Source organism: Carassius auratus, chromosome 1 (genome assembly GCF_003368295.1).
Source record: "Carassius auratus strain Wakin chromosome 1, ASM336829v1, whole genome shotgun sequence".
Classification (NCBI taxonomy): domain Eukaryota; kingdom Metazoa; phylum Chordata; class Actinopteri; order Cypriniformes; family Cyprinidae; genus Carassius; species Carassius auratus.
This window is the reverse complement of record NC_039243.1, coordinates 33,079,470-33,102,618: the sequence shown is the minus strand read 5'-3', so window position 1 is coordinate 33,102,618 and position 23,149 is coordinate 33,079,470.

Here is a 23,149-nt window from a genome sequence, read left to right as displayed (position 1 = left end):
CAAATCTGCTATTCATGTCACCCTGATGCCATTTAAATTGCAGCACATGCTGGATCATCATATATACCATATAAACAATGAAAACCGGACTCTTTGTCATATTTCAGCAGAGATTATTACATAGAAATAGAATCAACTCACTAGATGTTAAGTGATTTACTTTGTGTGGGTGACACATTTTGGAAGGAAGAGATCAGTCCCTGTGTTCCACTGATTGCATGCACATTCATAATGCATATCTAGCTTAGAATAGAAAAAGACAGAGACAGGAAGAATGGACAGGCACGTTCACCCAGGGCCTTGACAAAAAACACACCAAAATATCAGACCTGCTTTTGTGTGGGAGGATTGTGCATTTTCTTTCTGTAATATTATAAAATTAGAGGTTTGATTCCAGACTTGATCCCCAGTCAAACTCATAACTTAAACTCTTATTATTAGTTCTTCTATTGTTCCATCAGCGGATTCGTTATAAGCAAACAGAAATAAAAGCTGCTCACTTGACAAACATTTCCATTCCTGATCTAGCAAAAAGGGATGCATTACAGGGAGTTCAGCCCAAAAAAGAAACTTCTGTCACCATTTACACATACTCATGTCATATGATGTTCTTTCTTTGGTAAAACACCAAAGGAGATGTTAGGCAGGATGACAGCCTCAGTTTGCTTTCATATTATAGAAAAAAGATGCTCTGAAAGCGAATGGTGACTGAAGCTGTCAGTCCCTTATAGTGTGCACAACATCTCCTTTTGTGTTCCTCTGAAGAGAGAAAGTTAAACAGTTCTGGAACAACATGTAAACGATGACAGAATTAGCATTTTTTAGAAGGACAGACATTCGATTTTGCTGCATTTTGCTGAATTATGTGATGCCACTTGCAATTCACTTCCTACTTGCTTGGTTGACGTAGAAATATTTTAATATCTGATTGATAGTGTATGACATTTAATGCAAGATAACAGGTTAATTTAAAACACTTTAGCTGGTGCAAGTGAAAGATCATCATAGTTTTAATTTCTGAAACTTGTATAGTTTGCATAGTTATGTTTAGGCACTAATGGTTTTCTTTGTGTAAATGGGAGGGTTTTAGATTCTGTTGTCTGTAAAGATGTTCCCTCTGCTCTCTTGTTTTGTGTGTTGAGTTTCGTGGAGTTCACACACTGGGTGGAGCTGTGTTTTTCAGATTGGGTTTTTTTGGTTTGCTCCGTTTGCCTTGATGGGGGTGTTTTGTATTTCCACTCTTAGTGTCTTCAAGCTGAAGTGTGTAATTTCTGCACCACTAACATCACCAAAGGAATGATGAAATAATGATTTTCAAATGGATATCTGGAAGCCATCTGTCCACCATGGTCCGGTCAGCTAAAACAAATGCATGCTATTGCTTTACATGATGTGTAAGTGATGTATACATACATTTACGTTTTCATAACATTCATATAACCAAGGACATCCTTATCCAAAATTTCCCAACATTCTGTAGTGTTTTACTCACCTTCCTGTTATCTCAAATGACTTAATTTTTTTTCAGTGGAACATAAAACATATAGATATTTTAAGTTGTTTTGCTTTGTGTTTTTTTGGCCATACAGTGGAAGTCAATGGCAACCAAAATTGTTCTACAGGGATGCAATAACATGAGAGTGACTAAATGACGAAATAATCTCTTGGAGGTATCGGAAATAAAGTTTTCATAACGTTATGAAAACATAAAATAGTTCATGGGTTTATGTTTGTTGCTTTATGTTTTTAATGTCACAGCATGGGTCAGAGTGTAATTTGTAACACTCGCTCATTATCAAACTGAGGCCGGTGGGTCACATGCTGCTTTCATCATCAAAGGGCGACAAACACAGCTTCTCGCTTTGGTTTATTGGTTTGATTGCATGAGTATACAAACTGTGTCTTGGGGCTGTCATAGATCTGTGAAAGAAAGCCCGTGTGTGTGGTCACAACCGCTCGAATATAAACAAATGAAATACAGTTCATCACACTCCTGCAGAACCATTAGATGTACAGCAGCTGCTCACGGCACATTGAGTGCATGTGTTCGAGCGAGTGCTCCTCTTCTCATTCTTTGAATGTCCTTCAAACTAAAACAGTGATTGGCATGAATTATACAGCTTCCTCATCTCCATCTCTTTCTCTCCCTTTCACTTACAAATTCATCCATTTTTATACACACTCAGGGCAAGAACCGAGAGCCACTGAGTGTGTACAGGCCATGCTTTCAAGTAGGATGTGTGTGTGTGTGTGTGTTAGCATCTGATTGAATAAGGAGGTCACCAAACAATGACGATGGGATTTGGAATGGTCTTCTGAAGGACTTTGATTACTTCAGTCCCAACAGGAAATTGAAAGCAATGATCCCATGTGCACAAGTGTGTTCATGCTTTTATTTTCATCCATTTGCAAGGTTAAAAGGATTTTAGTGGGCTTAAGTGATGAGAGAATTATAGCTGTGTTTTGTCAGAAGTATGTGTGTCAGGAAATGGCTGAATGGTTAACTAGCAACTAGAGAGGATGACTAGTTCATCTAGACATTTTTTAAACTGAACTTTTAGTATTTTAATTTATTTGTATCATCATCATTATTATTATTCTTTTCAGTATTTTCAGTATTTTAAAGAGTGGTTTAAAAATATCCAAAACAAATCATTGAGTAGTAGGATGCTGGAAATATAATTTAAATATTCTGCTTTTGGTTTACCATTTTCTTAATGGTTCCATTGACTGTTCTTTTGGTGCTTGTAAATAACAAACAAACAAACAACAACAACTTCAATGCCAAATGATGAGATAATCAATAAAAGCACTTTAATGGCTTTTAACGTAACGTGTAACATGCATCTTTAACTACACATTTTAATAAAAACAGCCTGTCAGTAACTGTACTGTTTTCTCAGTAAGACAGCAAAAAAAAATTCTTGTTTTCACGTATAAATATCTAAACATTTTTGGAAGCAAGAGAAATTTACTTTAGAAGCAAAATGATTTAAAATATTAAGTTTTTTTTTTTTTTCTGAAAAATTTATCAAAAGTTTATTCGTTTTTTTTGCATAAAGATACATTTTCATAAAAATTGCTTTTCAAGTAAATGCATATTGATTCATGAATGTTTAGATATTTATACTGTAAAAACAAGACGAGAAAATAATGCAATTGTTGTAAGCTGTATATGTTTAATTCACAAAAAAAATAACCAGCTTAGAGTATTTTGTTCCTGACTACAGTTATGCTGTCCGTTTTTTTTTGATTCACTAAAAATAATTTGCTTAAGACTCATTTGTTTAAGAGAACTGTGTGTTTATGATTCACTAAAAACAACTGCTTCGTATTTTTCACGCTGTCTGTTTTGAAACTGTGATTTCTTTTCCATTCTGTTGCACTGTATTTGAACACAAAAACAGATCCTGTGTGAACGCTGAAGAAATGTGTTTGATCAGAGTCTGGTGGACCCTAATTATACAGCATTTTTTAACACCGTCTGCTCATTCAGACAATCCACCAACCAGTTTGGTTTGAAAATACGCTGTTTTGCCCATCCCCGTGTGTGTGTGTGTGTGTGTGAGAGATGTGTGAGGTCTTTCACATACACAAATGCTTACATGTTCAGAGCATCACACAGCGTGTGATGTCAAGTGCTTCAAGCTGAAGTTGGAGCAAAAATAGTGATGATGATGTCATCACCCACAATCCCATAAACCCCATAAACAGCATGACAAAGACAAATGGGTACCACTTCAATAAGTATACACTAGTTAATTCACAGTTTTTTAAGCCGTAGTTTAAAAATTCATACAAATAGTGAGTTCTTTCTTCATTATCACTGTCATTAACACAATTATTATTGTAATTAGCTCATGTGTGAAGCGTTAGATAATGCAACATATTTACCATAAATAGCTCTCACTCTAGATTAGGTCACAGAAAATGGCAAACATTTTCTTTAGTTAAGCCTTTTAAAGCAACATTTACTTTTACATGCAGTATGGCGCGATTACAAATAAAACATAAAAGCAATCTGTTTTCTCTGCATTGCATGCATTATTGTCCATTTGTGTTAGTATTTAACAAACATACACTGAAAAAAACGATTCGTTGTCTGAACAACCATTACTTATAAAAGTAAATATATTAAACACAAAAAACTAAGTATTTATAACTTTTCAATGTCTACTTAACATATATAGTTCATGTAACACAAAAATATAAGTTACAAAGTGAACTTAAGTTTATGCATAAATACAACGAAAGAAAATAAGTCATGACAACTACTAGTACAATTATGTTAAAATTAAGTAAATATAGCGTAAAATTTTAAGTATTTGACTGTGAGCCATGTGATATGCTGTTTCCTGCCAAGGAGCCATTTTGTGAAGCACATGTGAAGACGGTGAGAAGAGGTAAGCTAACTTTTTTTGAAAACTAAGTATAATATTAGATTTATCTCGTTTATTGCGTTTGTAATCTAAAAAGGAACTGTTAAACTGAATTTCTGAATTGCTTAGAATAATGCTTCTGAAATTAGAAACGTGTTATGAATACTTATGAAAACAGAGTCTGTTCATGTTAACCCATTCCAGAATAATAAAAATAATAATTGTTCTCATGTTCTCTATAAGTGGCAGTCTGGGCCTGGGCACAGGTTAATTTTGAGGTTTGGTTTATATTACATTGTAAAATATATGCTATATGTCAGTATGAATGCATGATAATTAAATAATGGTGATCTCGATTCAGACACATGCAAACTTATTTCTAAATGAAAAACGATTCCTCTGTCTAGTAAACCTTCTAAATTATGATCGCAACTGTAAATTTAAACCTGTGTTTCCTCTGCCGTTGACCCGAAGAGAGTGCCATTAAAAATTTAAATAGAAATTTCAGATCATTGTTGTGGTGTATAGATTTTTATTTTCTCTTTCAAAATTAATTTTCCTTTAAACTTTTGCACTGAGAAACAATCAGAAAAATATCAAGTGGTGTTGTAAGTAAATACACATTTGCTCTGTTTTGTTTTTTAAAGATACTCATGGGAATAAGGAGAAACTGGAACTGCTCACACTTAAAATCATCATGAAAGGTGGCTCAACAGATGATCCATTACAGACTGGGATAGTGCTGGAAGGCATAGAGGTGATGATGGGATTGGAAGGTGTTGCAAAGGCTTGTGTTTTTCTGCTTGGCCTAATTTATGCAATTAATCTGAGTTACCCCAAAGAGCTCAATGTGCAATGTTTGTCTGCAACTGTTCGATTAAATTCTTGATTTATTCGCGTGTTCCAAAAGTAAATGTTAGAAAAATTGTTGCAAAGGGTGAAAAAAAGTGATCTATTGTGAAGTTTGCAATCTCTGTGTTACAAACAAAACATAAAAGAAAGAAAATGTTTTTTTTTCTAGTTTTATTAGGAATTTTGTACAAAAGTAAATGTTTGAAAAATGTAAACCCTTTAAGAAGTGTTGCAAAGGGTGAAAAAATCAAGGAAATAACATGTTGGAAATGAAGCTACATTTGTATATTTGTCACATTTTGTTGTACATTCATGATGTGTTTTAAAAAAATAAACTGAAATGCTTTATTTTGTGTAATTTGCTTGTTTAATTTATTTAAGATGCGATGACTAAGCAGACCAATAGCTGAAAATCTAAAATCGGCTTAAATGTTACGTTGGTTCAACTCAATTTTTTTAATATAAATGATCTTAAATGTTAAGTTAACACAACTTGAAATTACTTGGTAGATTATATAATGTTGAATATTTTAAGTAAAGAACGTTGAGTCAACTCAAATAATTAAGTTCATATAACAAAGATTATCTTGTTTACTTTAAGTAAAATTGTTCCAAGTTAGGTTTACTTAAAAAGTGTGTTGCAAAAATGGTGCATATATATTTTAAGTAAATCCAACACATCATTTTTACCAGTGTAGACTAGTTTGAACATGAGCTGGAGTCGGTTAAGACTAGGCTAGAGATGTAGTAGAGAGGCACACCTGTGTCAAGTCAGATTGTTGTGGCATAGATTTGCATGAATGGAAAATTTGCTTGTAAAATGTGCTCATTATCATCATGGTTCCTTTAATGCGTTATCGTTTTGCACAGTGAAACCGTTGTGAGAAATGACCTATGCATTATGCACTTTCCCACAGTTTAAGAGACCGTAGATATGCCATGTTACAGGCAATAAACAACAGCAAAAAACATTGATCGTTATATAGATTCGAATGCAATTACAGTTAAATATTTAGTACATGTTTTATCTGATTGCAAATTTAACCCACGACCTTGACAGGTGTTTTGAATCAAACGAACCAAGCATTTCTACAACTGTTTCACATGCAAGTCTCCTTCCAAGTGTAGTTCAGCATGACACTAACGTTAACACTTATCCCCCCTCAGGTCTGCTGTAGTGACAGGTTCAGGGAGAGGAAAGCATCCTCTGAGATAAAGCAGTTCTGTGATTGATTGATCACCCTGACGTTTGATTGCTCCTTGCATCGATTGCTCCTGGCTGTGTTGGCACACTTCATTGTTGAAGTCAAAGGCAGTGTTTTTTTCTTGATGGGTAATGAATGGCACAGGAAACATCAACCTCCAGTTGTTTTCCTTTTTCAGCTTTTGGACAATGTGAGCTATTTCAAGAGTGAAACAACAGCTCAAAGTGTTTAGCTTAGCAATGGGTGCTTTTTGTCCAAAGTTGTCTTGATTGCTGTGGGATATTTATTTACATTTTATTTTTCTAAACATTTATTGTTGATTCACCTCTAAACAATACAGCATGCATCTGCCCCTGTGGGGACTTAACCCATAATGTGGCAACAATTTAAAGGAATAATGCATTCAAAGAATCATCATTTACTCATTACATTATTCTCACAATGCAGTGCAAACCAGCATCGATTTCTTTTCCTTTCGTCAAAAAATACATAGGCGTACATTTAATATTTATGTATTTGAATTGCATATAAAATTTCCATCCATTTGGATTGCACAATTTTAATAAATGAACTTATCACCTTAATATGATGCATAATTATGTATCAAAGACATGATACGTAATTACATGCATGTCAAGTCTAAGCTATTTGAATAAACGCGTTTTAAAAATATGCCTATTTAATTAAAATCAAATGCAAATAAATATGCAAAGAGTTAGAAATAATATATCTTTTTTTTTTTGAGTGCAGAAATCTTACCCGTTTCTGACAAATATGCATCACACAATACATTAGTTGTAATCTAAATGAATTATTTTATATGCAATTCAAATACATAAATCTTAAATATTTTTTGAGTGAAATTCTTTCTTTGAACACAAAGGAGATATTTTGACAAACTCTTTTTCCCATGCAATGGAAGTAAGTGGGGAGCAGGGTGACCAGTCCAGTGAGATGCTCTTTAAAGTAAAAGTGAAAATTAATCATCCTTGTTATCCCTCTCGCAGTTTGCAATGTATCTCTGCCATAACAATAACTTGCTGCTGTTCCCTGCCGCCCAAATGACTCATAAACTCTCAAGTCTTCTGAAATAACAAGATACTGTAACTTGTGTGAGGAGCAGACTGCATTTTCAGAATTTATTTATAGAAAGTCTGCTGTACAGAGCTCTGAAATCTCATTTGAGTTTGTGTATATTCAAATACGGCATATCAAAACACACAGCGCTGGGTTTGACGTTAATGATGTTAAATGCCATAATGCACCAGATTTGAATATGCAAATGAGATCCGCAGCACATCACGCTCATATAGAAACATCATTCTTCCGATTTATCCAATGTCACAGAACTCGCGACTTTTATCTTTTATTCTATTGTGATATCAAACTAAATTTTAAAAATAAAAATAACAATTCATAATAAGATGATTTTTCATGCCCGTTTTTAAAACAATTTTCATGCAGTCAAAGTTCAAACCATGTCAAAACATCTCTTAAATGCTCAGATCAATTGCTTTTTCAAAACGTCTATTTTGAGCACTCGAAGCGTGTACAGAATCACAGTGAACTTGTGCATTGATGCGAGGTGAGGTGAGCGACGGTGGGGGGTATAGAAAGTAATGTTGTTAATTTAAACATCACTAAGCAGTGGATGTGGCTGTCCTTAGAGACCGGCTTACTGAGAGGAACCAACACTGTCTGTCATATTCCTCCTCTCTCTCTCCTCTCATGCTCTTTATGTGTGTTTTTTTCTCTCTTTTTCTGGTCGCCATCTGTTATCCTTGTGTTTGAATCTTAAATAACTGCTGCTCTTCTGGAATATTCCCCACATGGATAAAGCAGAGAAGGTCCATTACGTTGTTTTATTGAGCCACAGAGAAATGGAAAAGAGGAATCTGATGGACTGACAGATTCATCCTCATCCAGCTTTTGCCTAATTAGCCATTAAACCGGTGAATGAGGAATATGCTCGTCCAGTGTGTGTGTGTGTGTGTGTGCGTGCCCTGTTTCACTCTTGTGATCTGTTGTATTTGGCCTCCATTAACAGTTCCTCATCATCGCTCACATCTATAGTACAGTGTTATATTGCTTGTGGGAACTGAGATTTCAGCAAAGTACACCACTGAGGGTCTGCCATCAAAACCTGTTTTTCTGGGGCTTCTGTGGTTTGTTTTGTATAAGAGTGTCCATGTTAAATAAAAGGAAAAATCTTATAAAAATCTAGCTTAAAACATAAAAAATTATCTTTTGTAATAATATTGATTTTAAGCTTTATACAATTTATTTTTTATATAAATGTAAATTTTATGACTATAAAATGTGATAACCATCAAGTAAAAGTAATATTTCAAATATTTTAAATTATATATATTTTTCAAGCCAAAAAGGATACATATTTTTTGTTTTTACAAATATCGTAAAATATTGATTCAATTATTAATCATCATTAATTATAGAAATATGGCCATATGCTTATATCACCAGGTAAAATTTGAACTCTGAATATGATGTCTGTTATCGAATTTCCTGTTTTTTTTTTTTTCAGCGTGTTTGTCATACAATATCATATGACTTTTTTAGTTTTTAAACTATTAAAAAGTATTTTATTATAGAAATAATAACACAATTTATTTATGCATTTTTAAATGTATTTAATAACAAAAGTTTGTGCCAAATTACACACACAAATTTTTATATATATATATAAAAGTCTCAGTCTTTTAGTGAAAAATTAAAAATGTCAAAATGATTTTTTACCCAGATATTGAAATCATTTTCTTAGAAGACGTCTATATGTCACTCTATGTAAGAACTGCATTGCAATTCATATACATATAAAGCAAATATAGTATCATGTCATTGACTCTTGTGGCCGTCTGTGGTGTATTATCTGTTTGTGTGCACCGTATTGAAGGTCAGGTATTATGTGTGACATAATGAAGCGGTGAATCAAGGTGTCTTGTCTTTATCATAACGGTTACACACAGCTGACTGGTTACCAAAGGACCGAAGCTCCCATTAGTTCTGCTGTGTCAGGGATGTGTGTGTGTGTGTGTGTGTGTCACATTTATGCTGTTTCCAGGATATGACTCTTTAATTTTACGCTTGAGGGAACTGGATGCACCGCTGTAGCGTATATTACGAACGCACACACGGTCACATGACAAGTAACATTAACTTATATCCTGTGGCTAACACAGTTCAGCCTGAGCCAGTTCATTCTGGCTCAATTTTAGTCTTTCTGTGGCGAGATATGTAGAATTCATTCTGTTGGGATTATCGTAAAGCTCCAAATCACAGATTCCCAAATCAAGTGTTTTTTTTTTAACAGTGTCCATTTTTAGTCCAAAAAGACACAATAATTCTCTCCTCATGATCCTGTCGTGCTCATCTTCATCTCTATATTACATCTCGCTCTCTCGGCTGTCGTTCCTTCTCTCCTTTCCTCTCCTCTCTTCTCTTCTCGGACAAACCACAGTCTTTTTCCTCCTTGTTATTGCCTGAAGCTGCTGTAGCATTTTGCTTTCTCTATTTCTCTCTCTCTCTCTCTCTTTCTATGCGCATTGAGCCGTGTCCATGATGCTCATCGCCTCCAGTCCCGTAATACACCCAATTACAGAGGGAAATAGAGAGAGAGTTAGAAACAGAGCGAGAAATATGACCACCCATCGTGAGGGAGAGCGATGAGAGGATAGACAGATGGGAATAGAGGACATATGCTGTGTTATTTTGTCAGAATGAGGTTTGGATATCAGAAACTGGGTGTAGGTGTTGTTTGGGTGGCAGCGATGCAATTCACCTTATAATGGTGGAGAATGATGTCACTCCCGACCCCTTTTCGTTTCACGGATGGTACTGTCAACATGCGTGCATATAAGAACAACCACTATTTTGTGCTAGAATGACATTCAAGATTTGGTGCCTTAGTCTTCTGAACACATGCACACAGACACCTGGATTTTAAACCCATTACACAAACGCTCCATGGATTGTTATGAAGCCGAACTGCTCTTCAGATATCTATGTGTGTGTGTGTGTGACGTGGCTCTAAAGACATGCACACTATTGAACAGACAACAAATGGATGTCTTCCTAAGTGACCGCTTTTAAACGGGAAGGTGGTTATGTATAGCGCTCTAAAAACCCCTTGAATCAGCATCCGCCCACATTCTGTGCAGTGCTTTACGATGACTTAATCTGCAGGCTTTCATGTTTTCAGGTTTCCTCCCTCTGGAGTGGTGGTGGGATAATGGTTAAAGATCAGAGCTGGTAACGAAACACTGAAGGTTCAATCCTGGGAATTAGTGACATAGTGAGAGAGTTAGAGAGATCGCAGACCCGCTCAAAGCAATTAGTGTACTGCTAAAACAACATATTTTCACCATCGACTACACTGTTGCCTGAACAACTAGTATTCTTAATGAAGCCCTGTAGAATTCGTCTGGTTTCAGTTTCACCTGACCCAGATCCGATATGTGTTTATATAAGATTCATTCCTGCATTTAAAACAGTTAGATTGAGTGCAAAAAGGAACAGAATGCACTTTTTTAAGTCTTACTGTTTTTAAAATTCTCAGTGTCCCTATGCAGTGTTCACTGCTCCCTGATTCCCTGAGCAGGGGATATCAGTTAAAGTTCACTTTGAAACACCATGCATCATCATCATCATCATCATCATCATCATCATCAAACACAGACAGAACTTGACTTGAGCATACTAGAGAAGTCTGAGCTAAATAAATACAATATAAACTATGATAACACTTTAGTGTAGGAACAATTCTCACTATTAACTAGTTGTTTATCAGCATGCATACGAGTAGCGTATTGGCTGTTTATCAGTACTTACAGTATTAAGTACTTATTAATTTCTTATTCTGCATGAACATTTTTTAGATCCCTTAATACGACCCTGTACCTGAACTTAATAACCTAACTAACTGTTAATAAGTAGCACATTAGGAGTTTATTGAAGCTAAAATCAGAGTCAATAGTTAGTTAATAGTGAGAATTGTTTCTAAAAATAAAGTGTGACCAAATTATCATACACTTGTGTAACATATATAGTTTGAATAAGTTGTAATTCATTTTCTTTTAGGTTTTCACAAGCACTCATAATGATACACAAAAAGTAATGTGATTTTCGTATTCAGCTTGTCAAACTTATTGTCATGCAACCTAAAAAATGCTTTATGCAATAAATATCGAAATGAACTAAATGAAGCTGACTACATTTAGGTTACACTTAAAGTATATTTATTAACTGCTGCCTGAAATAATAGCTGCATGCTACATTTTTACAGTTTATGCTACATGGTGCTGATTCATGTATCATTTGACATTTGAATGATATAATTTGCTGTTTGCTATGCTGTGAAAGCAGTGGAACTGAGTTAATGTGTGTTTCATAGTGAGAAAATGGCATTTGAAAGGAAGGATGCATCTTTCACTATTAAATGAGTGGCAGGTGTTTCCAACTTCTCTGGCCACACACACACACACACACACACACACACTGCCTAAACAATGAGGCCGAGTGAATGCTATTTCCTTTGAGACACAAAAAGTGTAGACGGACTACAGAGTGTGTGCGTGAGCTCGAATGTGTATTCTCAGGACTGTGTTGCAGTGTTTAATTGTATAACCATCTTAAACGTACACTTGCTCGTGTCATACCTTGGTAATTCGTTTCCTTTCCTCCATTTTTTTTCCAACTCTCAGAGGTATTCAACCGTTGATAAGCGAAACCCAGCAGAATTGGAGTTGAGCTCTCCAAGACAAACATCCATTCTGACATGGAGTACATAAAGTCAAGTTCACACTTAAACACACACACACACACACACACACCCTGCTGAGGGACTGTGAGAGTATTTGTTGTTAGTAGCAGGGCTCTTGGGTAGAGCTGCATTTGGACTTGTTTAATTCCAGGAGGGAGCAACACACTATTAACCATAACTGCTCACCAACAGAAAAACAACCTGATTAGAGACGAACAGAGGGAGAATGTAAAACAAATAGAGCACATGCGAAAACAAAAGATAAAGCTCTAGCTCCATAATGCCTGTTGTAAGTGTTTTATAGTCAGCTATGTCTTCCACATGTTCAACAACACCCTGATATACCTAGTAACTTTTGCAGATTTTGACTCATATTTTAAGAATGTCTTTGTTAAGTGCTAAGCTAGTGATTGTGTGTGTGGGATGTATAATTTAGCGTAGCATTGTGCTCTGTCTGCACACTGAAACAGTGGCAGCATTGAATATTTCATCACACGGATGCTGCCCAACTTTTGACACTGTACAGCTCCACTTGCAGGAGAAGCAAAGCAGTGTTATATTTACGCTTCTGAAAGGGTGTTTTCCTCCTCCTTCCTACTCTCTCATCCTCTTCACTGCATCGTTATATATTTTACTGCAGGATCGAAACTTCTAAAACTCACCGTATTTACTGTATTTTCAAAATGCATGCTATTTATGTTATTTTGAATACTCATTTATTCTGTTTGAATCCCATCTCTGCATGCTTGCGTTTATCAGCCTATGTTGTTCCAAGTCCCTGCTCTACATTTTTTACTTTCATCTGTTAGACTTGGATTTAAGTCACAATATCGAAGAGATTCATGGCAGCTTTAATCCTCAAATAGTACACATGCAGCAACATTTTTCACTTTGTACACAAGGTTGCAACTCCTGCAGACTGTTGTCTCACAGTCGAAAAACACATGGAAATGAATGCCCAACAACAAACTACCTGAAGGTTGTTAAAATGGAAACTATCTATAATATTGCATGTTAGTAAGAAATGACAACATTAAAAAAAAATTTGTATAACATTTTTATCATTAGATATCCATAGTAAGTGGATTACGTAACACTTTATTTGAAGGTGTCCTTGTTACACATTACATTTACTTACTATTATAATAACAATTAATTACATGCAGGTTACCCTAAGCCAAACCCTAACCATGTAGTAAGCACATGTAGTTAATTAATATTAGTCAGTGCTTAAATGTATAATTACATTGTAACAAGGACACCTTAAAATAAAATGTAACCCTGGATTACATTATTAGATTCCAAAAATTAAGTAATATTAATGTTTTTTTTTTTAAATGCTCATAATCCAACAACAGTGACCTTTTTATTGATAAAATGATTACATATTACAATTACATTACAAACACATTAAATGCACAAAGTCAAATTATATTTTTGTCAGATGAACCTCTTTCACCTAATATATTTACTTAAAATAGGCAATAAGGCAATAAGATAAAAATTTTATTCACACATTTGCATGTTTGTGATTCTCAGATGTTGGTTAATGGTCACATGACATGCAGAAAAACAAATAAATATTGAATCTTTTTTATTTGTAAGTTTTTATTTTAGTGATAAAATTATTTTCATTTGACATTTTTTGCGATTTCTTTTATACGGTTTTCAAATTAAATAAACTAGTTAGGTCAAAAGTTATTATAAAAGTAGTCTGATTATATTACCTAAAATGTGTAATGTAGTGGATTAGGTTTCTATCTTTGTCATGTAATTTGGAATCAGTAAGGGACTGCCAGTAATCTACCCAGCACTGATTTTGGGATGGACTTGGCTGCGAAGTGTCCATTTGTTGTATCTTTTGTGGCAACGATGACGCATTTCAAGCAGCTTCTCAATTGCAGCACAGCTAACGACTGACGAGTATAGATACTCACAACTCAAGTTTAAAAGAGTGCAAAGACGTTTAATCTCATTCATTAATAATCGAGTAGATTATTTGTATTTATACACACAGGACAACGTCTCAGCAAACATTTCCACCTAATTCAAAACATGTGCACATGTATTTGTTCCTAACCTCGTTCTAATATTAATGAATTTGTTGTATTCTAAATGAGCGTTTGTGTGCCTGAGGTTAGTCATTTGCATAAAACATGCCCAAACCATTTCCATAAAAGGGCGTTCTGCACAGTGTTTACTTTGGAGTCTTTCTTCACTCTCAGTAAATATGATGCTATGTATTCGGCTGTATACGCCATGCTTAAAAACTGAAGCACACTTTCTGCATCTCAGGCCCGTCTGTCAGTGACTTCACAGGACGTGTTGGTGTATGAAGCCATGCATCTGAACGGTGTCACTGGTGCTCATTTCTTGATCAATTTAATCCATTCATCCTCTTCAAACACCATTTTTATTATTTCCAGATTCTTCCACCAACCACCAAACCGCACACACAGTGACAAATTGGTCACTCCACCTAGTGAACTACATGTAGACAAAAAACAAACAAAAAAATCTTATCTGATGTAGTTAACCAGAGAGTGCTCTGTCAACTCTGTCCAATAACATTTGAATAATGATGATAATAATCTCCTCAATCTGCAGCTGTGCTGTATATATACATAAACTTGTCATATTTGAGGCTTCATGGATGGCATGATGTCTGTCAAGTTTAATATTTGTGCATATATTTAAAAAAATATATATTTTAATTAATAAAATAAGAGTGAACAAATCATGCAAAGCATGCATCTTTTTTTTTTTTTTTTTTACTATCTTAAAAAAAACATCTATCCATGTTGTGAAGTATTTCTGCACTCATAGGGGAGAAAAGGACAGGGGCAGATTTATTTACATGCCACACAGAGTCCTTATTTATTGCTAAATATGATAAAACTAACATGAATGCTTGACCTACAGGAAAACTATCGGCTGTACTCTGTAAACCTAAAGGCATTATAGGAATAGAAGAGAGAACTATATGAAGAATAAACCTCCATCATCTCCACATGGTGCACTATACAGGGAACAGTAAGTGATTTTGGACACAGTTCTGCTCTGAAACGACCAGATGGAGTCGGCAGAATGTTATGTGAACACTGGATGTAGACATACACGGTTGCCTTCCTACCATCACACTGCCTGCGAAGACAGCTTTTTTTCAGATTTCATCCCCAGCTTTTGTCTCTCTCTTTCTCTCTTTCCATCATATGGTGTGAATTTAGGCGCAGCATAAAATATTAGTGAACTGGAGGAGAAAACACGTAAATATTTCACCACTTCACCCAAACCCACAATAGCGAATATTCATCTTGAATAATTAATGAAATGGCTTTAATTATCAGCGCCATCATGCTGAATCAGGCTGAGCAGATTGAGCACTTTTAGCATTGCATAATTAGAGAGCTAGATCACACGCTGGCAGAAAAAGTACAGGGTAGTACACCGAAATCATCATCTAGAAGAGGTGGCACTATGGGACAGTTATGGTAATACTATGGTACTTGCAGGGCCTGCACAAAACACTGTCATTTCACCCCCACTTCACATATCAAACATGATCTTTAAGATGCACGTGAAAGACCGGAGATTTTGTTTATTGATACAATTGCATACACAAGTTTTTTTATTTTTCATACTTCAACATGATAAAAAATAAATGATTAAAACAGCATGCAATGAAATGAATTGTGTTGATTGCAGCATTAAAATTAGTTATGCTCATGTTGCATCATATTTCTTTTGACACGTTTTTAGAGTGTTTCGCATTATAACCAATCACACAACATTCTGTTGATTTTCTGAATGCAGTGACCAACCAGAGGCGCTCAGATTAGCCATCGCTAAATATTTTATGACATGAGACCCTTATCTGGTAGGCTACTCGCCTAAAAAGATGAGTTCATAATATGAGTGCATACTAAATAGTTATTACACTAGGCTACTTTAACTTACTCTTACTAAGTAGTACTGAATGATTAGCATTGTGTATAATTTTCTGTAACCCATCTGGTAATCAAGAATGAACTTACATAAATGTAAAATTTGTGAATTAACATCTGCCGAATGTTGTTTTAACATCAGGGAACGTTTCAGATGAGAAATCTGTTTAAAAAAGCAACTTCCAGATGACAACGCACACATTGGGCCTATTCATAAAACTAAATTAGAGCACATTTGTGTGTGAACTGTTTGTGTATTCATGAATGATTTACACTTTGCTCGAGTTGAACAACGCCAGCTGAGCTATCAGAGATCACTTTTTAAAAAGGTTTTTACCATTGCACAAAGCAGCTGATACTATCTTAACCTTTGGCCATGTTAACAAAGTTATCCTACAAACCATAGCTTTAATCCACATTAGCTTTGAGATGCACACTGAAGCATTTTGAATCCTAAAGCTATTCCTTTAGAATTGGTGCACAATATACTGTACAAGCCCCTGCGTCTCTGTGCATGGGAGCGTTTCGCCTGTAGCTGACTCTAGATAGATGTGGAGTGACAGGACTGTGCCAGTGCCCCCCTCTGCCCACTGAAGCACCCAGCAAATCAGGACAAAACACTACAACAGTCAGCACATTCATAAGGCTGTTTGCTATCTGATAGAAAAGAAGAGACAAAACTATAGCTTCATCCTGCATTGTTCCTGTTGACTGGAAATGGTTTCATTGGCTGAATGATTAATGTTCATTGAATGCATTGTTTAGTAGCATTCTGTGGTGGAAGTTACATTTTAATAATGTCATTTTAAGAATTACAATGTGGCGTAAATTGTTTAATTCCATAGCCAACATTTTATGTCTCTGATATGCACAATTAATAAAACAGATTTTGCATAATTTGATGAAATGTCACAAAACTAATCAAAAAAGATATTATTTATTTTTGGTTTTATTCACATATCTCATGTCCCATAATTTATGTGCTGACACTTTTGTTTCCTTGGCAGCTTAGTACATTACCTTTCGAAAAACTTGATAAAATAGTTGGATGCGATGAAAATTAGTTGAGTTTTAATTAGTTTTCTCACTATAAATTAGTTAATGTTAATTTCACTGTCTGTGAATTCTAGTCTTACCAATTTAATTGCAATTAATTATTTTTTTAAATATTGAAAGTCTAGATCAGGGACAAGGGTTAAAGAAATAGTTTGACATAAAAGGCTTCTGAAAAGCAAAAATATAAATAATTAAGGCTTTGTAACTTGACCTTCACAAAAAGAGAACAAGCTGCAATAGAAAACTGCTTAAAGTTGGAAAAAACATCATCGTGTTTCAAAAACATCCATTGCATTTCATTCTAACATCTGACAGAATGTTTTAGAGACATATAGGAGATGAGAAAATGATGTCTTCCAGATAAAAATGCATATTTACATTTTCAATGAGGATTATAGTCCTTCAAAGCCTCATTTTCATTCATTTTCAAAGTGTGTCTCATCTCACTAAATTGCTGTACAATTTTATGTCATGTTGCAGTATTTTAAAAACAGTTTTTAAGACAAATCAAAAAACAAGTTCATAATATTCCTTCTGGATTGAAGAAAGCACATTTTACATTCGTCTGTAGCATTATGTATTCATGCAAGATTGTATTTGTGGTTGTATTTTTCATGCACAGATGTTGCCATAGTCTATTATCAGCGATTCTGTTTGTTATTTTACGTGTTTGTGCATGTGAGTGTAATGTGTGGCTCATGAATGTGGCTTTTGTGTGTGTCTGTGTGTGTGTGTGTGTGTGTGTGTGTGTGTGTGTGTGTAAGAGAGAGAGAGAGAGTGAGCGGAGTGCTTTAGAAGTAGATTGTAGGACATAATAAAAGATAAATCAGAGAGACTCAGTTGTATTGGCAGTATGAAGAGTGAGCTAGAGACAGACACAGAATATATTATGAGCAAAGGCTAGAGGAACTCAACCCAACACACTCAATGTGTCTGTGTGTGTGTGTGTGTGTGTGTGCATTCAAGATTAATAGTGATTTCAGCATGCTGAATTCTGAATTATTGAAACTGGGGGAAAATGAATAAAGATTTATGACTCTTTGAGGCTCAGAAAGAGTTTTATAAACATGCCCTCTATCAGAGCAAAAAGTCATCAGCACCATCATTATAAATCAAAACTAAGTTCTTCTGCTGTTTAGTGAGAAAGAGAGAAAGAGTGAAAGAGAGGGAGGATGGGCGGGGCTAGGGGTGGGGCCAGATAAAATCTGATTGGCCCATTCAGTGGCCCTGTGATGACACGTTATTGGCATCGAAACGCCAAACCAGTCTCGATCGATCCAGTCTGAAACATCCAGAATTCGAGAATGATATGAGAAATTGAGTCCATACTTATAAATTGATAATTATTTTAATGTTTATTAAGTAATTATAAATGGCCAGCATTACATTTAATTAGTATTTGGTCCAAAAAAGATAAAACACTTTCAAATATTTTGTTTTAAATTAAATTAAATTTTTATTTAATTATTAGTGTTTTTAAACATTGCTTTTGAGTAAGCATTACATAATGCAACTGTGATTTAAATATATATAAATAGAAATAAACATGCACAATTAAATATCCAATATCAGTTAATATGAAAAATATAATTTGATTATAAATGCTGAAGCTTTTTTTGTTGTGTCTTAAAGGGTCTGTTCACCCTAAAATTTATATTTTGTCAATTTACTCACCTCATGTCATTGCAAACCTATAAGAATTTATTTCATATTCAAAACACATAATAAAAGATGTGCAAAAACCATTAAGAAGGTATGGTTGAGGTTTTTTTTTATTATATTTGATGTGTTTTATTATATTACATGTATATGCATTGATCAATGTTTATGTGTAAATAAAAGCCTAAGTTAAATCCTCAGAAGATACAGAATTAAACCACTCAGTTCATATGGATTACATTACATGCAAAATCTAAAAAATCTTGGTTTTGTGGAATGCCAATGGATAGATAAAAATGATGATAGAATATTAGAAATATCATCATTTATGTTTCGAAGACGAACAGATGTCTTATAGGTTTGCAATTCCTGGTGAAATGAGTGCATTTGTGAAATTTGTGCATTTGTGAAATGTGATATTTGTGCATTTGTGAAATTTGTGCATTTGTGAAATGTGAGCATTTGTGAAATTTGTGCATTTGTGAAATTTGTGCATTTGTGCATTTGTGAAATTTGTGCATTTGTGAAATGTGATATTTGTGAAATTTGTGCATTTGTGAAATGTGATATTTGTGCATTTGTGAAATTTGTGCATTTGTGAAATGTGAGCATTTGTGAAATTTGTGCATTTGTGCATTTGTGAAATTTGTGCATTTGTGCATTTGTGAAATTTGTGCATTTGTGAAATTTGTGCATTTGTGAAATGTGCATTTCACCAAATGTCCACGATGCATGAAAGCTTAAGTTTTTGTTCCCTTATTGTGAAGAGGGAAACAAAAAACGAGGTCAGTGCATGCCACCAAAAATGCACTAGGAGGAATGTGAGGTATAAAAAAAGCAGAGATGGAGTGATCGAGATAGGAAGAGACACAGGGAGAAACAGAGAGAGCGAGATGGTGGGGGAATACATGGTCATGTCTTTCTAATTGTGTGTCATTACTGTGAGACTCCCTGATTTGAGAGAGAGAGAGAGAGAGAGGTTGCTGCTCTCATTACTGGACACACAGAGCTGCAGGGGTTGATGGGAGCTCGTAAGGTCATGCCATGCCAGACAGAAATTACCAGAATGAGACTAAGACATGGAAGCATTTCTGTGCCATAATTTATAGCCAAACTCTACCATCTATGACACCCCGCAGCACAATCGAGTCAAAAACTGCCATATGGCATTACAGATAATCAGAGAGAGAATGAGAGTGACAGCAAGCGGGAGGGATCGCATATCAACACATACAGGAACACACTCTCACAGGAAGTTCAGATTGACTTTACTTGGTCTCAATCCAATGTGGATCCATCGACAGTATTCACTCGATTCAGCCACACTTAAAATTCAGCAGCACTGCATTAAATAACAACACGTCGCATTAAGTGGCATAGCATTTAAAGAAAGACAACCCAAGCATTTGATACAGTAGGTTTTAAAGCGGTCATTCACCAGAAAATGAAGTCTGTGAACCTTTGATATAAAAAGAGTTTCTCAAACTATGAAAACAAACTGTAACATTTATGTGTCAGAACTTCCTGCCCCTTTGGAAAAAAATGCTTTTATTGAAACTACGCTGGAAAAATGTCTGGCAACACAGGAAGGTGTACATTAATGCATTGCCTCTTATGACACTTACACATCAACGCCAGCTGTTTAGTGTTCAGATACCTTATCTTCTTACCTTATCTTAGTCGGATAGATTGTTTTTTGAACACTAAGTATAATAAGGGGAAGTCGGTCAGATCCGGTGCTCTTCCTGACTGTGTGTATTAGAGTCATGATGGTCTTATTGTCCAAAAACATACTACTTGACCAGTTTATGTAGGCTAGATTTTTCTTTTTTGCTTCAGTGCTTTAATTAGCATGCAACAGTGTGCTGAACTTTATCACAATACAAGCCTGCTTAATGCATGAATTAATAAGCCAATTATTTTTAAGTTATTGCTAATTATTGCTATTTCGCCTAAATAGTATTTAGATGCATGCTATACCTGCCACTTTTCCAAAGGATCCAAAATGATGGCTGAAGATTGTCATCTCTAAAAAATAACAGTGTTGGATTATGTAGTACATATCTGGGACTCTCGGTGTGAATGTTCTGCACAAATTGACTTGCAGCCAACTACAGATTGCACATAAATCATTGGTTCTTTAAGGAATGAGTGAATAGCGGAAGTCCTGACGGTCATCCTCAGATGCCCAATGATTAATCAGCATTAGAGTGGACACACATTGGTTATGCTGAAGTAGATAATTAGGTCATTAAGAGATTAAGATTAGCATATGGTCAAATGGATCATGCTAAACAATGAAATAATTGAGGAAGCATGAACATATTCTGCTCTGTAAAATCAAAACGAATCACTTAAAAGAGAGAGTTCACACAAAAATGAAAATTCTCATCATTTATCACTTTCAAACATAACATTTAATTTCTGAGCTGCAGAGATACAGTATGTGTATAAAGCAAAATACAGTAGTAAAATGTTGGCTATTTTGAATATGCTTTTTCGTAAACACTCATTTATTTTGAAAATGCCACGAAATATGCAAGAAGCAACATAATATCATGTAAAGTGTTTTTCAATATATCTTTTGTTTTTCACTGAAGTAACACAGGTTTGGATTGACATGAGGGTAAACGATGACAAAACTCTCATGCATGGGTAGAATATTCCTTTAAAAAAGCATGCAAACAGATATCTAAACCAGCATCATTATTTGAAGTAAAGTGGAATAGTGAGTCTTTTTTATTTGTCGAAGCACTTGTCTCATGCACACTCCCATATGTGCATATACTGTACACATGATTGATTGGCAGAATGACACACACTCGTTTGACCAGGACTCTACTGGAAGAATGATTGCATGCTCAGTTGATCACACATGCACACACATGCTCTTTACTGGTACTGTCGACATATTTCCATATGTCCCTGTTTATAATGTGGGACATCTGCTCGAAAGCCTCCTGTTCTCTTTAGTTAAGCAGCCATCAATCACTCAGACAAAGAAAGAGAGAGCGTTTAAGCTATGTGTGTGTTTATGTGCATAAAGAGGATTATGCGACTGTGTGTTTCTAATGACTGAGTGGTGTTGTTGAGTGTTTATGTAAGTTTAATGAGATAGTGGCTGTATAGTGCTTTATTTTTAATAAGGTGAAGATGTTCAGTGGAGGCAGGGCATATATAACAACTCTCTCTCTCTCTCTGTGTGTGTGTGTGTGTGTGTGTGTGTGTGTGTGTGTGGGAGAGGGAAAGAGGACGGATGCATTAAGCTGCTGTAGGAGGCTTTAGCTGCGCGCCACATGTGTCTTCTCAAGAGTATTGTCACAGGATTTTTATCCTATGCTGTCATGCCTCTGTTACACATTGCACTGCCTTGGGCGATATCTGAATGTTTAGAAAGTAAACTGCCCTAAAATACATTGTTAAAGCTCAATATCTTTGTAATATGTCCAACAGTGTACATTTTTAACACATTGTAATTTTCAACACATCTCTAATTATTTATTGTGTTTAATAGCACTGTGGCGGAAATTATTGTTGTTATTATTATTATACGTTTTTAGAAAATAGTTGACAAACTTGATTCAAAACGATGCACTTTATTAATATTCTGTAAGTAAAATTTGCATTGCATCATAGTATAATAATGTACATTTTATATTGGGTTTCATTGTTTAAGATTGAAATTCTGCAACAATAATAAAACTAAATTGGTATGGATAAAAACTTAATTGAAACAATTATGAAATGTCAATGCACTTTTAATATAATTTTCATGTGTGACATAAACAAAAGTTTAAATCTCTAAAAAAACAAAATTAAAGTCTATGAAACACCCACACGCTTTCTTTTTTTGTCAGATGATTGAATTGTTGCATGGTCAAACATACACAACAGTCAATAATCTCTATTAAGTATTATAGATTTAGTTTTTATGAGTGATATGAGATATGAGTGATCATTACATCTGAGTTCAGCTGGATCAGTTTCAACCTTTTTTTTTTTTTTTAAATAGTCCTTAATTTCAGAAATATTCTGTTAAACATTTCATGGTTTACTCATAAGTATTAACTCATTTAACATTCCTCGCACAGAATATATTACATAAACCCCATTACTGGCCCACAATCTGTCAGAGGTACAATCACAACATCTGTTTTTGTGTTTATCTGTAGCATTTTTTTAAATAATTTTTAGAAGTCTTTTGAGCCATGAGCGCCGCATATGAAGTTAAAAGTTGTCCCTCCTTCACGTTGCATGAGATTTTCTGTTTCTTCT